We start from the raw sequence: 13,225 nt of genomic DNA, 5'->3' as shown, positions 1-13,225 counted from the left end.
TTCCCCACATCCCTTTGCATTGAATAAGAGACCTAGTTCTTTGTGTTTGTGCAATAACTCTTTGCTGCTTGCCTTGAGAGCGGGTAGCACCACGCTCCTGTCCAGACTACTAACAGCACAAGGCACACTCACAGGGTGGCGGAATCTTCCGGAAAACTCTTTATAAGCTCAGCTCCCCCCACCCCACCCCCACTCCAGCATTTTGTCACGTCTTACATTTTAGCAGTATTTTATATTTTCTGTAACGCACCAAGTCTTAGATCTTTCTAGAGCTTGTTCATCCTCACAATCACAGATTTTTTTCTCCAATCCTCACAGAGACCCAATTGACCAAAAAAGAAAAAAGGAAAAAAAAAAAGGCATCTTTTTTTTTTTTTTTTTGTACAAATCGCTTTGAGATGCCTCTGGTGTGTTGCTGTGTGACATCTCTCTGGTAACATTTTCTTGCTATTTGTTTTTCTACATTAAGAGTCAAAGTTGACCTGGCTGGCGTAGGGGTGGGGGAGGCACCCGTCAGCCCCTTGGTGTTGTCCCTCTGTCTTTGGTTAGCCATATGATGTTTGTTCTCAGCACTGTACAACGGTCCCTATATAATACGGAGAAGCAATATCACTGTATGAGACTCACACCATGTATTATTATTCACTAGCACCCTAGGTGTGATAATTGAAGTAAATATCTTTTATACAAACACAAGAATGTGAGGGTTGTTTTTATTTAAAGTGCTCTGGCCTGAGGACGAGCAGCAAACACTGTCATTCGGGGTCCAAAGGGCACCTCAAGAATCGCCGTTCCCGAGGTCATCCTCTTTGCACCTGTCCGCAGGTCCTCGGGCGTGTGGCTTCCGGGCACACAGAAAACCGTGTGGTTCTAGGATACATGGGGATCTCGGGCACTGCTCTGTCAATCTGCATCTGGTTCACAGGAAGGGCTTCACCAGGGCCTGCGTTCCTACTTGCTGTTGTCACCAGCACTGTTTGCCTACCCTTGAACCAAGCCCTTGCCCTCCCTGGCGTCCGCTTCCTTGTCTGTAAAATGGAGACACCATCGCCTGTCATATAGGCTTGCTGTGGGGAACCAGGAATGGTGGCCAGTGCTGGTGCAGCACTGGGCTGGTGGTGGCAGCCCCAATCGATGGCACTCGGGCGACCAGGACTACGGCCAGTCTCCTCTGCCGTGTGGCCTGCAGCTGGTCAGTGGTGTGGCCTCAACCTTCTGTGTGGGGGTCTCACTGTGCCCCTGACTCCTGATGTAACAGAAAGACAAGTGAAAGGCACCAGTTAATGCTTGCGAGTGGGACAGTGGCTTGCGGGTCTCTGGAATGATGGGGCTACTGAGAAGAGTCTCTTTCCAGATGGCGCTCGGGCTGGACGTGGGGGGAGAGCTCTGCAGAGGTGGCTGTTAGGCTTCTCCGCGCAGTTGTGACTCAGAGGCTGTTGCTCGTCTTGGGTTGGAAAAGAGCTGTCTGCCAGGCCGACGTGTGTCTGGTGGAAGTGGGGGATGACTTGGTCGCGTATTAATTTGGAGATTTCAGATTGTGAAATGTCCACATGTGATACAGAATCGTAAGCCCCTCTCCCAATTCAACTGGATTCAATCCTTCCTCCAGTGGGAGAACCCAGAGTATGGGATGGAGACACCCCCCAGTGCCAGGTGCCCTCGGCAGCCCCGTGTCTGATGCAGTCACTTAGGGCTGGGGGTGTCTCTAGAGTTGCCCAAAATGCTGGTCCCCTCAGATAGGAGAGGCCTGCATAAAACCCTAAGAGCTGGCCCGGCGCAGTGGCTCACGCCTGTAATCCCAGCACTTTGGGAGGCCGAGGCGGGTGGATCACTTGAGGTCAGGAGTTCAAGACCAGCCTGGCCAACATGGTGAAACCCCGTCTCTACTGAAAATACAAAAATTAACCAGGCATGGTGGTGGGTGCCTGTAATCCCAGCTACTTGGGAGGCTGAGGCAGGAGAATTGCTTGAACCTGGGAGGCGGAGGTTACGGTGAGCCGAGATTGCGCCACTGCACTCCGGCCTGGGCGATAGAGCGAAACTCAGTCTCAATAAAACAAACAAACAAAAAAATAACCCTAAGAACTCTGCCAATTTGGTATTTGACAGACTGAAGTCTAATGTGGTTAATTTTTCTGTTTGCTAGTTTAGGTATGCCCCTATGTATTTCATGATCTGCTAACTAAATTAAAATAAGAAATGTTAAAAAAAAAAAAAAAAAAGAAAGAGAAAGGAAGGAAGGAAAGGAAGGAAGAAAGAACAGTTGGGCACAGTGGCTCATTCCTGTAACTCCTATAGGCCCAGCACTTCGGGAGGAGGTCAAGGCAGGAGGATTGCTTGAGCCCAGGAGTTTGAGACCAGCCTGGGCAACATAGTGAGACCCCATCTCTACAAAAAATAAAAAATTAGTTGGGCATGGTGGCATGTGCCTGTAGTCCTAGCTACTCTGGAGGCTGAGGTGGGAGGATCACTTCTGCCCAGGAGTTCAATGCTGCAGTGAGCTATGATGGCACCACTGCACTCCAGCCTGGGCAACACAGCAAGACCCTAAATCTTGAAAAAAAAAAAAAAAAGGAACACTTAGCTCAAAGTCTTTTTCCTCAGAAAGTTGAGACAGGATCTCAGTCTGTCGCCACCTCCTCCTCCCAGGCTTAAGCAACCCTCCCATCTCAGCCTCCCAAGTAGCTGGGACCACAGGTGTGCACCACCATGCCTGGCTAATTTTTTGTAGAGAAGGGGTTTCACCATGTTGCCCAGGCTGGTCTTGAACTCCTGAGCTCAGAAGATCCACCCACCTGGTTCTCCCAAAGTACTCGGATTATAGGAGTGAGCCACTGTGCCCGGCCTCCCCATGTGCTTCTAAAGTGAGATTTAATTAAGCAAAACTGCAGTTGCACCTGGTTTTGCAGGGCCAGCTTCAGAGGCAGAAAAAGAGTGAGATTTCATGTTCTGACTGCAATTGGGCGATGCCTCCATTCCAGGCAAATGGTTCAGCCTTGACCTTTCTCCCGTCCCTGCAGTTAAGTGGGTCTGAACAGAACCTTGTTCCTTGCTTTTGTTTTTGTTTGAGACAGAGTCTGTCTCTCTTGCCTAGGCTGGAGTTTAGTGGCGCGATCTCGGCTCACTGCAACCTCTGTCTCCTGAGTTCAACCAATTCTCCTGCCTCAGCCTCCCGAGTAACTGGGCTTAGAGGTGTGCGCCACGACGCCCAGCTAATTTTTAGTATTTTCAGTAGAGATGGGGTTTTACCATGTTGGCCAGGCTGGTCTCAAACTCCTGACCTCAAGTGATCTGCCCACCTTGGCCTCCCAAAGTGCTGGGATTACAGGCGTGAGCCACCACACCCGGCCCCTTATTTGTTATTTGTTTCGTTTCGTTTTGTTTTTAAGATGGAGTCTGGCTCTGTCACCCAGGCTGGAGTGCAATGGTACAATCTCGGCTCGCTGCAACCTCCACCGCCTGGGTTCAGGCGATTCTCCTGCCTCAGCCTCCCAAGTAGCTGGGATTATAGGTGCCCGCCACCACACCTGGCTTTTTTTTTTTTTTTTTTTTTTTTTGTATTTTTAGTAGAGATGGGGTTTCACCATGTTGGCCAGGCTGATCTTGAACTCCTGACTTCAAGTGATCTGCCTGCCTCAGCCTCCCAAAGTGCTGGGATTACAGGCGTGAGCCACCATACCCACCATACCTTATTTGATGCTCTGAAGAAACACAATTGCAGGTAGACAGGGTGGCGCGACGTGATGATGAGATATATTAGAGCACTTGAATTGTCTGCAATGGTCCTGTGTGCTTCTGTTACAAAGCCCCTCTGAGTGGCTGCCTGGGGGCATGCTGCTCCTCTCCACGGTCCTAACATGCCAGCTTTGGGGGCACACAGCTTGCTGGTATCTACTTCAGCTCATCACTGATTCCTGTGAGGTGGCAGAGGCCTGGGCCTGCATGTACGGACCCAACCAGGGAACTGGGAGGGCTCCACAGAGCTACCGTGATGTTGCCCGGGCTCCCGGCCAGTGGGCCGTTGCTTAGCAACCGACTCATACAGTGTGGAGTGACCGGCCTCCACAGACAGGGGAGACACAGCCTGGGCCCAGCCTTAGGCAGGCATTGCTGAAGTTCCTGTCTTTTCCAAGAAATTCAGACTCTTAGAATACCAACAGGAAGGGCCCTGGTTGAGCATGGTGGGTCACGCCTGTAATCCCAGCACTTTGGGAGGCTGAGGTGGACAGATCACCTGAGGTCAGGAGTTTGAGACCAGCCTGGCCAACATGATGAAACCCCATCTCTACTAAAAATACAAAAATTAGCCAGGCATGATGGTGCATGTCTGTAATCCCAGCTACTCAGGAGGCTGAGGCAGGAGAATCACTTGAACCCAGGAGGCGGAGGTTGCAGTGAGCCAAGATTGCGCCACTGCACTCCAGCCTGGACGACAGAGTGAGACTCTGGCTCAAAAAAATAAAAAATAAATAATACCAATACGAAGAGCCCCCTTTTTTTTTTTTCAAGCAGAATCAAGTATGGATAAGTAATAGCAGAGCTTCCCATTTGGGGCAGTGGTGTGGCCTCCAGGGAGCGGGATTTGAGGACAACCCTCCCATTGTTCAGGGAGGCGTCAGTGTCTCTGTGGTCAGGAGACACTGGCTGTATCAGGATCCCAGCAGCGTCTCTTAGTGGCTGATGACCGTGAGCAAGTCTTAAGTCGATGCTCAGGAAATCTTTGAAAGAATAAATGAGTTTAACTTCCTAGTGCTTCTGTTTCTGTCTCTGTAAAGGGGATATAAAAAGCCAAACTCGGTCGGGCACGATGGCTCACACCTGTAATCCCAAGGCTTTGGGAAGCCAAGGCAGGAGGATCACTTGAGGCCGGGAGTTCAAGACCCACCCTGGGACACATAGCAAGACCCCATCTCTACGAAAATGTTTAAAATTCGCCGGATGTGCTGGCACATGCCTATAGTCCCAGCTACTTGGGAGGCTGAAGGATCGCTTGAGTCCAGGAGCTCAAGGCTGCAGTGAGCTATAATTGCACCACTGCACTCCAGCCTGGGTGACAGAGTGAGACCCTGTCTCCAGTTGAAAAAATAAGAGGTAGGTGGCTCATGCCTGTAATCCCAGCACTTTGGGAGCCGAGGTGGGTGGATCACGAGTTCAAGAGATTGAGACCATCCTGGCTAACATGGTGAAACCCTGTCTCTACTAAAAAGACAAAAAAATTAGCCAGGCATGGTGGCAGGCACCTGTAGCCACTCAGGAGGCTGAGGCAGGAGAATCGCTTGAACCCAGGAGGCAGAGGTTGTAGTGAGCCGTGATACCTCCACTGCACTCCAGCCTGGGCGACAAGGCAAGACTCCATCATGGATGGATGGATGGACGGATAACTCACAGGGTTACTGAGAGGACCCAGGGAGAAGACCTGGAAACCACTCACCCAGTACCCAGTGGCAGGGCAGAGCCTGGAAGGATCCAAGTGAGGCCTATGCAGTTACTGGCAGTGGAAGCAGCAGAGGACTGGCTGGCCCTGCCAGGGTCTTGCTGCCCGTGGCCAGGCCCCATCTCCTGGGGTCTTTAGTCTCCTCTAACACACATGGCCTCTGGGTTTGGCTGTGATGGGGTGGGACTGAGCCGTGGTAGATGCTTACATCAGACGGATTGCAAAGAGGGCCAGCTGTGCCCCAGCCTGGGAGACCCTGCAGCTGTGGGAATCCCGGTGCAACTTTCCAACTGAGGAAACAGATGCTTGCCGCGGGGTAGTATCCACTCGCCCGTGAGCTAATACATACCGAAGGCTGACCGTGGGCCGCTGCCTTACACGCTGGGGTTATTACAGGGCAAACCAGGAGCTCACCTTCTTGTGGGAGGGACAGACAGTAGACGTAATAAATAAGTGAATGAGATAGTTGCTTCGAAGGTGATCAATGTTATAAGGAGGATGGGAAGAGCAAGTGAAAAGGGTTAAACTTTTTTTTTTTTTTTTTTTTTTTGGAGATAAAGTCTTACTCTGTTGCTCAGGCTGGAGTGCAGTGGCATGATCTCGGCTCACTGCAACCTCCACCTCCCAGGTTCAGGTGATTCTCCTGCCTCAGCCTCCCAAGTAGCTGGGATTACAGGTGCATGCCACCACGTCCAGCTAATTTTTGTATTTTTAGTAGAGACAGGGGTTTCACCACATTGGCCAGGCTGGTCTCAAACTCCTGATCTCAAGTGATCCACCCGCCTTGGCATCCCAAAGTACTGGGATTACAGGTACGAGCCACCACACCTAGCTTTTTTTTTTTTTTTTTTTTTTGAGATGGAGTCTCACTGTTGCCCAGGCTAGAGTGCAGTGACACAATTTCAGCTCACTGCAACCTCCTCCTCCCAGGTTCAAGCAATTCTCCTGCCTCAGCCTCCCAAGTAGCTGGGACTACAGGTGCACACTGCCATGCCCAGCTAATTTTTGTTATTTTTAGTAGAGACAGGAGTTTCATCATGTTGTCCATTCTGGTCTCGAACTCCTGACCTCAGGTGATCTGCCCGCTTCAGCTTCCCATAGTGCTGGGATTACAGATGTGAGCCACTGGGCCCAGCCGAAAGGGGTTAAAGTTTTAAATCGGGTGGTCAGGGTAGGCCTCCCTAAGAAGTTCACTTCTCTGTTTAATTTATTATCTTTTTCTCTTTTTTTTTTGAGACAGGGTCTCACTCTGTCACCCAGGCTGGAGTGCAGTGGTGCGATCTCAGCTCACTGCAACCTCCACCTCCGGGGTTCAAGCGATTCTCCTGCCTCAGCCTTCCGAGTAGCTGGAATTACAGGCGTGCATCACCATGCCCGGCTAATTTTTGTATTTTTAGTAGAGACGGGGTTCACCATATTGGCCGGGCTGGTCTCGAACTCCTGGCCTCAAGCGATCTGCCTGCCTCGGCCTCCCAAAGTGCTGGGATTACAGGCATGAGCCACCATTCCCAGACAGAAGTTAACTTCTTCTTTTTTTTCTTTTTTGAGACAGAGTCTTGCTCTGTCACCCAGGCTAGAGTGCAGTGGCGTGATGTCAACTCACTGCAACCTCCGCCTCCCAGGTTCAAGTGATTCTCCTGCCTCAGCCTCCCAAGTAGCTGGGATTACAGGCGCCCACCACTGCGCCTGGCTAATTTTTGTATTTTTAGTAGAGACGGGGTTTCACCGTCTTGGCCAGGCTGGTCTCGAACTCCTGACCTCAGGTGATCCACCCGCCTCGGCCTCCCAAAGTGCTGGGATAACAGGCGTGAGCCATCGTGCCCAGCCCAGAAGTTAACTTCTAAACAGTACTGGCAGAGCTGAGGGAACGAGCCCTGCAGATGTGAGAAGGAAGGACGTTCTAGGCAGTGGGAACTGCCAGTTCAAAGGTCTCGTGGTGCAAATGTCTCTGGAAACCAGCATGGCCGCAGCATCGTGACCAGGAGGAAGAGTGGGAGGTGATGAGGTCAGAGAGACCAAGGAGAGGCGGAGCATGGGGGCCTTGTCGGCCATTGCTGAGGCTTTGGTTTTTACTCTGAGTCAACTGGGAGGCATTGGAGGGTTTGAACAGAGGGTCCTGGCTCTGGTGGGGAAACAGGAAGTAGGATTTATTGGTAGGAGTGAGTAAGGAGGGGTCAGTACAGGGGAAGCCCTCAGAAGCTCACCCAGGAGGCCACAACTGGGGCTGCGTTTAACCCCCCCAGCCATGCCAGATGAGCTGCTTCTCAGCCACCATGTGGGATCAATTTCTTCCACACTGAACTTGGTCAAGGCCCGCTGCTTTGTGCTGTGGATCTTCTGGCAGCCAGGGAACTTAGACTTGGCCCTGCATATGGCCTCAATCACACGCTCATGGTTCTGCTCTTAGTACGGATAGACACAATGACCTGGCCAACATAAACCCTGGCTGTCACACCCTGGGGCTTTCCAAGGGCACCCCGAATACTTGCCTGGTGCCTAGACCACAGACAGCACGAGGTCAGAGACACAAATGTCCAGTGGAAAGAATTGTCTCCAACGTTCCTTAGGGCAACCCATGTAAGAAACAGACTGTGTGGCCGGCCGTGGTGTCTCACGCCTATAATCCCAGCACTTTGGGAGGCCAAGGTGGGTGGATCACCTGAGGTCAGGAGTTCAAGACCAGCCTGGCCAACATGAAGAAACCCTGTCTCTACTAGAAATACAAAAATTAGCCGGGCATGGTAGCGGGCGCCTGTAATCCTAGCTACTTGGGAGGCTGAGGCAGGAGAATTGCTTGAACCCTGGAGGCAGAGGTTGCAGTGAGCCGAGATTACACCACTATACTCCAGCCTGGGCAACAAGCGCAAAAATCTGTCTCAAAAAAAAAAAAAAAGAGAAAGAAAGAAACAGACTGTGTACTTTACTGAGGAGGCTGCTGTTTACAACCACTGCACCCTACAAGGTCACTATTTTTTTTAAGAGACAGGGTCTCACTCTGTTGCCCAGGCTAGACGGCAGTGGCATAATCATCGCTCACTGCAGCCTTGACCTCCTGGGCTCAAGCAGTCCTCCTGCCTCAGCCTCCCAAGTAGCAGGGACAGGCGTGCACCACCACACACGGCTAATATTTTAATTTTTTGTAGCGACAGTCTGGCTATGTTGCCCAGGCTGGTCTCAAACTCCTGGACTCAAGCAATCTTCCTGCCTCAGCCTCCCAAAGTCCTGGGATTACAGGCATGAGACAGTTGCACCCGACCAACTTTTTAAAATGCTCTCTCTGGCTGCTGCTTGGTGCCCAGATCATAGGTTGCAGAGGGAGGCCAATGAGGAGGCTGATGCCATCATCACAATGAGAGGTGGTCATGACTCGGACTAGGTGGCAGCAGTGGTAAAAAGAGACTGGATTCCGGAGATATTTTGAAAGTAGAGCCAAAAATGAGACTTAAGGCAGGGGCAGGGGCAGTGGCTCACGCCTGTAATCCCAGCACTTTGGGAGGCCGAGGTGGGTGGGTCACTTCAAGCCAGGAGTTTAAGACCAGCCTGACCAACATGGTGAAACCCTGTCTCTACTAAAAATACAAAAATTAGCCAGGCGTGGTGGTTCATGCTTGTAGTCCCAGCTGCTCAGGAGGCTGAGGCAGGAGAATCTCTTGAACCCAAGAGGTGGAGGTTGCAGTGAGTTGAGATCACGCCACTGCACTCTAGCCTGGGTGACAGAGTGAGACTCCGTTTCAAAAAAAAAAAAAGAGAGAGACTTAAGACAGATTCAGCATCAGAAGTGATGGAGAGGAGTGAGGCTACCTCCCGGGGTTTGGTCTGAGCCACCGAAGGGTCGCAGAGAGCTGGGTCAGGCCGGGAAGGGGGTCTCTGCCTATCCCTGCAGATGTCACCTCCCGAGGCTGGACTACAGGGGTCCACACTTGGGCTTGGGGAGTACAGACTTGGGGAGGAAGAGATCAGGCTGAAATTCAGACCTGTGAAGGTTGAAATGCCAGTAGAAGATCAAGTAGAAGATAAATCCAAGGAGAGGCGTGGACTGGAGTCCCACACTGGGGAGGCATCGGCTTGTCAATGGCATCCCGCATGGCCAGAGCGGATGAGGGGGCAGAGTGAGGCATCTGCGGACGGTCCCTGTGCAGCAGCGGCAAGAAGCTTAGCAGGGAGGGCAAGGACCAGTCAAGGAAACAGGGCAGAGCAGCCAGCCAGCGAAGGAGGCCCAGGAGGGTCAGTGACCTGGAAACTAGCTGCTAACACAGCAGCTCAGATGAGAGCCAAAAAACAAGGACGTGGCAATGTGCGGAAGTCATTAGGGACCTTGGCAAGGACAGTCAGCGTGAGGGGTGGCAGAGTCTGATGGGAAGGGCTTGAGGAATTGGAGGAGCGGAATTAGACGCTTGAGAAGAGACAGCTTCTTCAAGGAGTTTTGCCGGAGTGGGGTCAAGGGAAGGGGCGTGTGTGCATGTGTACATGCCTGCTAGGAGAACATGCTTGCATGCATGTAGAAGGCAAGAGCCGGTGCTGCAGGAGAGGGTGGCATTGCTGGAGACCCCATTGCGTAGGGGTGGGGGCCAGCACCTGCAGGCATGGGGAGCCGGCCGGGGGGGGCTCAGTGGTCACCTGAGGCTACCTGCAGGATCTACAGGTGCAGAGGCAGGGAGGGGTGGATGAGGCAGCAGCTTGGCCCCCTCAGTGTCCTCCTAGCAGAGATACCATGTGCACCGAGCGTCTCCACCATTCCTACCTGGCCTGCAAGTGATTTAATAAGACAGGGGCAGCCGGGCGTGTGGCTCATGCCTGTAATCCCAGCACTTTGGGAGGCTGAGGCGGGTGGATCACCTCAGGTCAGGAGTTCGAGACCAGCCTGGCCAACATGATGAAACTCTGTCTCTACTAAAAATACAAAAAAGCCAGGCATGGTGGTGCATGCCTGTAATCCCAGCTGCTTGAGAGACTGAGGCAGGAGAATCACTTGAACCTGGGAGACAGAGGTTGCAGAGAGCCGAGATCATACCATTGCACTCTAGCCTGGGTGACGAGTGAAACTCCGTCTCAAAAGAAATAAAAAATAAAAAGACAGGGGCCCCTCGCGCCTTCAGGAAAACCATAGGTACAACACCGCTGGCCTCGCTATGATAAGTCTCTGCATTTAATCCTTCTGCAGTCAGAAATCATGCCTAGACTTTTTTTGGGCGTGGTGCAGAGAGGGACAGGGTCTTGCTCTGTCACCCAGCCTGGAGTGCAGTGGTGCAATCGTAGCTCTCTGCAGCCTGGAACTCCTGGACTCAAGCGATCCTCCCGCCTTCGCCTCCTGAGTAGCTGGGACCACAGGTGCACACCACGATGCCCGGCTAAGTTTTGTATTTTTCTGTAGAGATGACGTTTTGCCATGTTGCCCGTGCTGGTCTCAAACACCTGAGCTCCAGCGATGCTACCACCTCTGCCTCCCAAAGTGCTGGATTCCAGCCGTGAGCCACCGCACCGGGCCCTCCTGAAGTCTTGACCTTAAAGATGCTTTGATTCCCTCCTCCCCTCTGTGAGGTGCCCCCTCTAGGATGTCTTTGTGGGTTCTCCCAGAGGATGAGGTCCCAGTCTTTCCTGAGGGGAAGGGGACCGTCTTGGGCCCTTACCCCACAGACTCCTTTTCTGAGCCCCTTTCCCTGTCTTATGCTCACTTATCCACCCGTCGCCTGTCATCCCTCTCTCCCCTAAACAAAATCTGTCCCTCTCTCCTGGGTTTCTGGGTTGCAGATGGTCCATTCCACACACTCTATGCTTCTCAAGCTCCCCTCTCGGGCACACGTTACTGCTCTTCCACCACTTCTGCCCATCGGGCTGTGCCTTGCAGCCCTGCATGCCCCCACCACCTCGACAACAACACCTTCGCCTCGCTCAGCCTCTCTGTAGCTTCTGACCCCCTGACCCTCCGTATTCATTGACCCTTCTGCCTCATCTTGGTGCCTTCACATGCATCCTCCTGGTGTCTCCCCTGCCTCCTGCCGCCTCTTCTCAGGGTCTTTGCGGGACCCCCTTTGTGGATCACCCCCTGAAGCTCTGGCCACCTCACAGCAGCACTGTCTCAGGACCTGTCCACCACCCCTGATTTTCTGTATGAGCTGTTCTTGCATTGTATAGAGAAATACCTGAGGCTGTGTAATTTATCAAGAAAAGGGGTTTCTTTGGCTCATGGTTCTGCAGGCTGTACCAGAAGCATGGCGCTGGTGTCGGTTTGGCTTCTGGGGAGGCGTTGGAGGCTTTACTCATGGTGGAAGGCGAAGTGGGAGCAGGTGTGAGACATGGCGAGGCCAGGAGGAAGAGAGAGAGAATGGGGGTGGGGGAGGTGCCACGCTCCTTAACCAGATCCCTATCTCAGAGACAGCACCGCGCCACAAGGGACCCGCCCTGTTCCCCAAACACCTCCCACCAGGCCCCACTTCCAACACTGGGGATTAATTACTTTTTTTTTTTTTTTTGAGACAGGGTCTCACTCTGTCACCCAAGCAAGAGTGCAGTGGTGTGATCACAGCTCACTGCAACCTCTGCCTCCTGGGCTCAGGTGATCCTCCCATCTCAGCCTCCCTAGTAGCTGGGACTACAGCTACACCACCACACCCAGCTAATTTTTTGTGTGGGTTTTTTTGTTTGTTTTGTTGGTTGTTTGTGTAGAGACAGGGTTTTTCCATGTTACCCAGGCTGGTCTCGAATTCCTGGGCTCCAGTGATCCTCCCTCCTCAGCCTCCCAAAGTGCTGGAATTATAGGCAAGAGCCACTGCACCTGGCTTGATTACATTTCAACATGAGATGTGGACAGGGATGAATATCCAAATTATATAATTCCACCACTGCCCCCTCACGCAAATCTCATGTCCTTCTCACATTGCAAAATACAATCATGCCTTTCCAACAGTACCCCAAAGTCTTTTTTTTTTTTTTTAGATGGAGTTTCACTCTTGTTGCTCAGGCTGGAGTACAATGGTGCCATCTCAGCTCACTGTAACCTCCGCCTCCCAGGTTCAAGCCATTCTCCTGCTTCAGCCTCCCAAATAGCTGGGATTACAGGCGCCCGCCACCATGCCCGGCTAATTTTTTTTTTTTTTTTTGTATTTTTAGTAGAGACGAGTTTTCGCCATGTTGGCCAGGCTGGTCTCAAACTCCTGACCTCAGGTGATCTGCCCGCCTCGGCCTCCCAAAGTGCTGGGATTACAGGCATGAGCCACCACGCCCACTCCCAAAGTCTTAACTCATTACAGCATTTTGGTCACAACCATCGAACAAGTCTCTAAGAAGTTCCAAACTTTCCCTCATCTTACTGTCTTCTTCCAAGCCCCCCAAACGCTTCCAAGCTCTGACCGTTGGGGCCCTAGATCTCCTCAACCGGCATATCCAGCCTCAGGTCCACAGGTCCAAACCCCACCACACACATGCCCTTAGCTGTTCACAAGCACCTTCGTGCTTACCAGAACCGAGCCAGCCAGCTGCCCACCCCTTCCCCCACAGGGGGCCAGGCCCGGGCCTCCCCACCTGGGTTCTGTACAGCAATGGGGTCGACAGCTCTCTCTCCAGCTCCTTCTGTGGCCTCGCCCCAGAGCCCTGTACTCCTGAGGTTGAAGAACTTGCCGAAGGTCGTGAAATTCATAAAAGGCAGGGCCAGAATGCAAGCCCGGTTCTGGACTTGACATCAAGTGGCCACCAGAGATGTCACCCCAGCTTCCCCACCTGCGTGTTCCAGCCTCCAGCAGAGAAGGCAGGGTGAGGCAGCCGGTGGGGGATAGGGGACCCTCCCATGGCCGGTGA

The 13,225-nt window shown here is 52.4% G+C and overlaps 2 protein-coding genes across 8 annotated transcripts in view; one reads left to right on the top strand and one right to left on the bottom strand.

Annotated features, from left to right (window-relative positions):
- The window catches only part of LOC117978808 (speedy protein E18-like), a 142,431-nt gene that overhangs the window by 30,889 nt on the left and 98,317 nt on the right, over positions 1-13,225 (bottom strand). The window lies entirely within an intron of this gene.
- Positions 1-13,225, top strand: part of LOC117978809 (protein CASP-like) — a 65,628-nt gene that overhangs the window by 38,664 nt on the left and 13,739 nt on the right. Inside the window, exon 1 of one of the 7 annotated variants that reach the window (XM_063605914.1) lies at positions 12,100-13,180. The exons of the other annotated variants lie outside the window; for them this stretch is intronic. The gene's annotated coding sequence lies outside the window, so the exon portion shown is untranslated. Of the gene's footprint in view, positions 1-12,099; positions 13,181-13,225 lie in introns of those variants that run through there. 7 annotated transcript variants of the gene reach the window in all.

This window comes from Pan paniscus, chromosome 6, assembly GCF_029289425.2.
Source record: "Pan paniscus chromosome 6, NHGRI_mPanPan1-v2.0_pri, whole genome shotgun sequence".
NCBI classification, from domain to species: domain Eukaryota; kingdom Metazoa; phylum Chordata; class Mammalia; order Primates; family Hominidae; genus Pan; species Pan paniscus.
The sequence above is the reverse complement of the archived record's forward strand: the minus strand, read 5'-3'. Positions and strand labels throughout refer to the sequence as shown.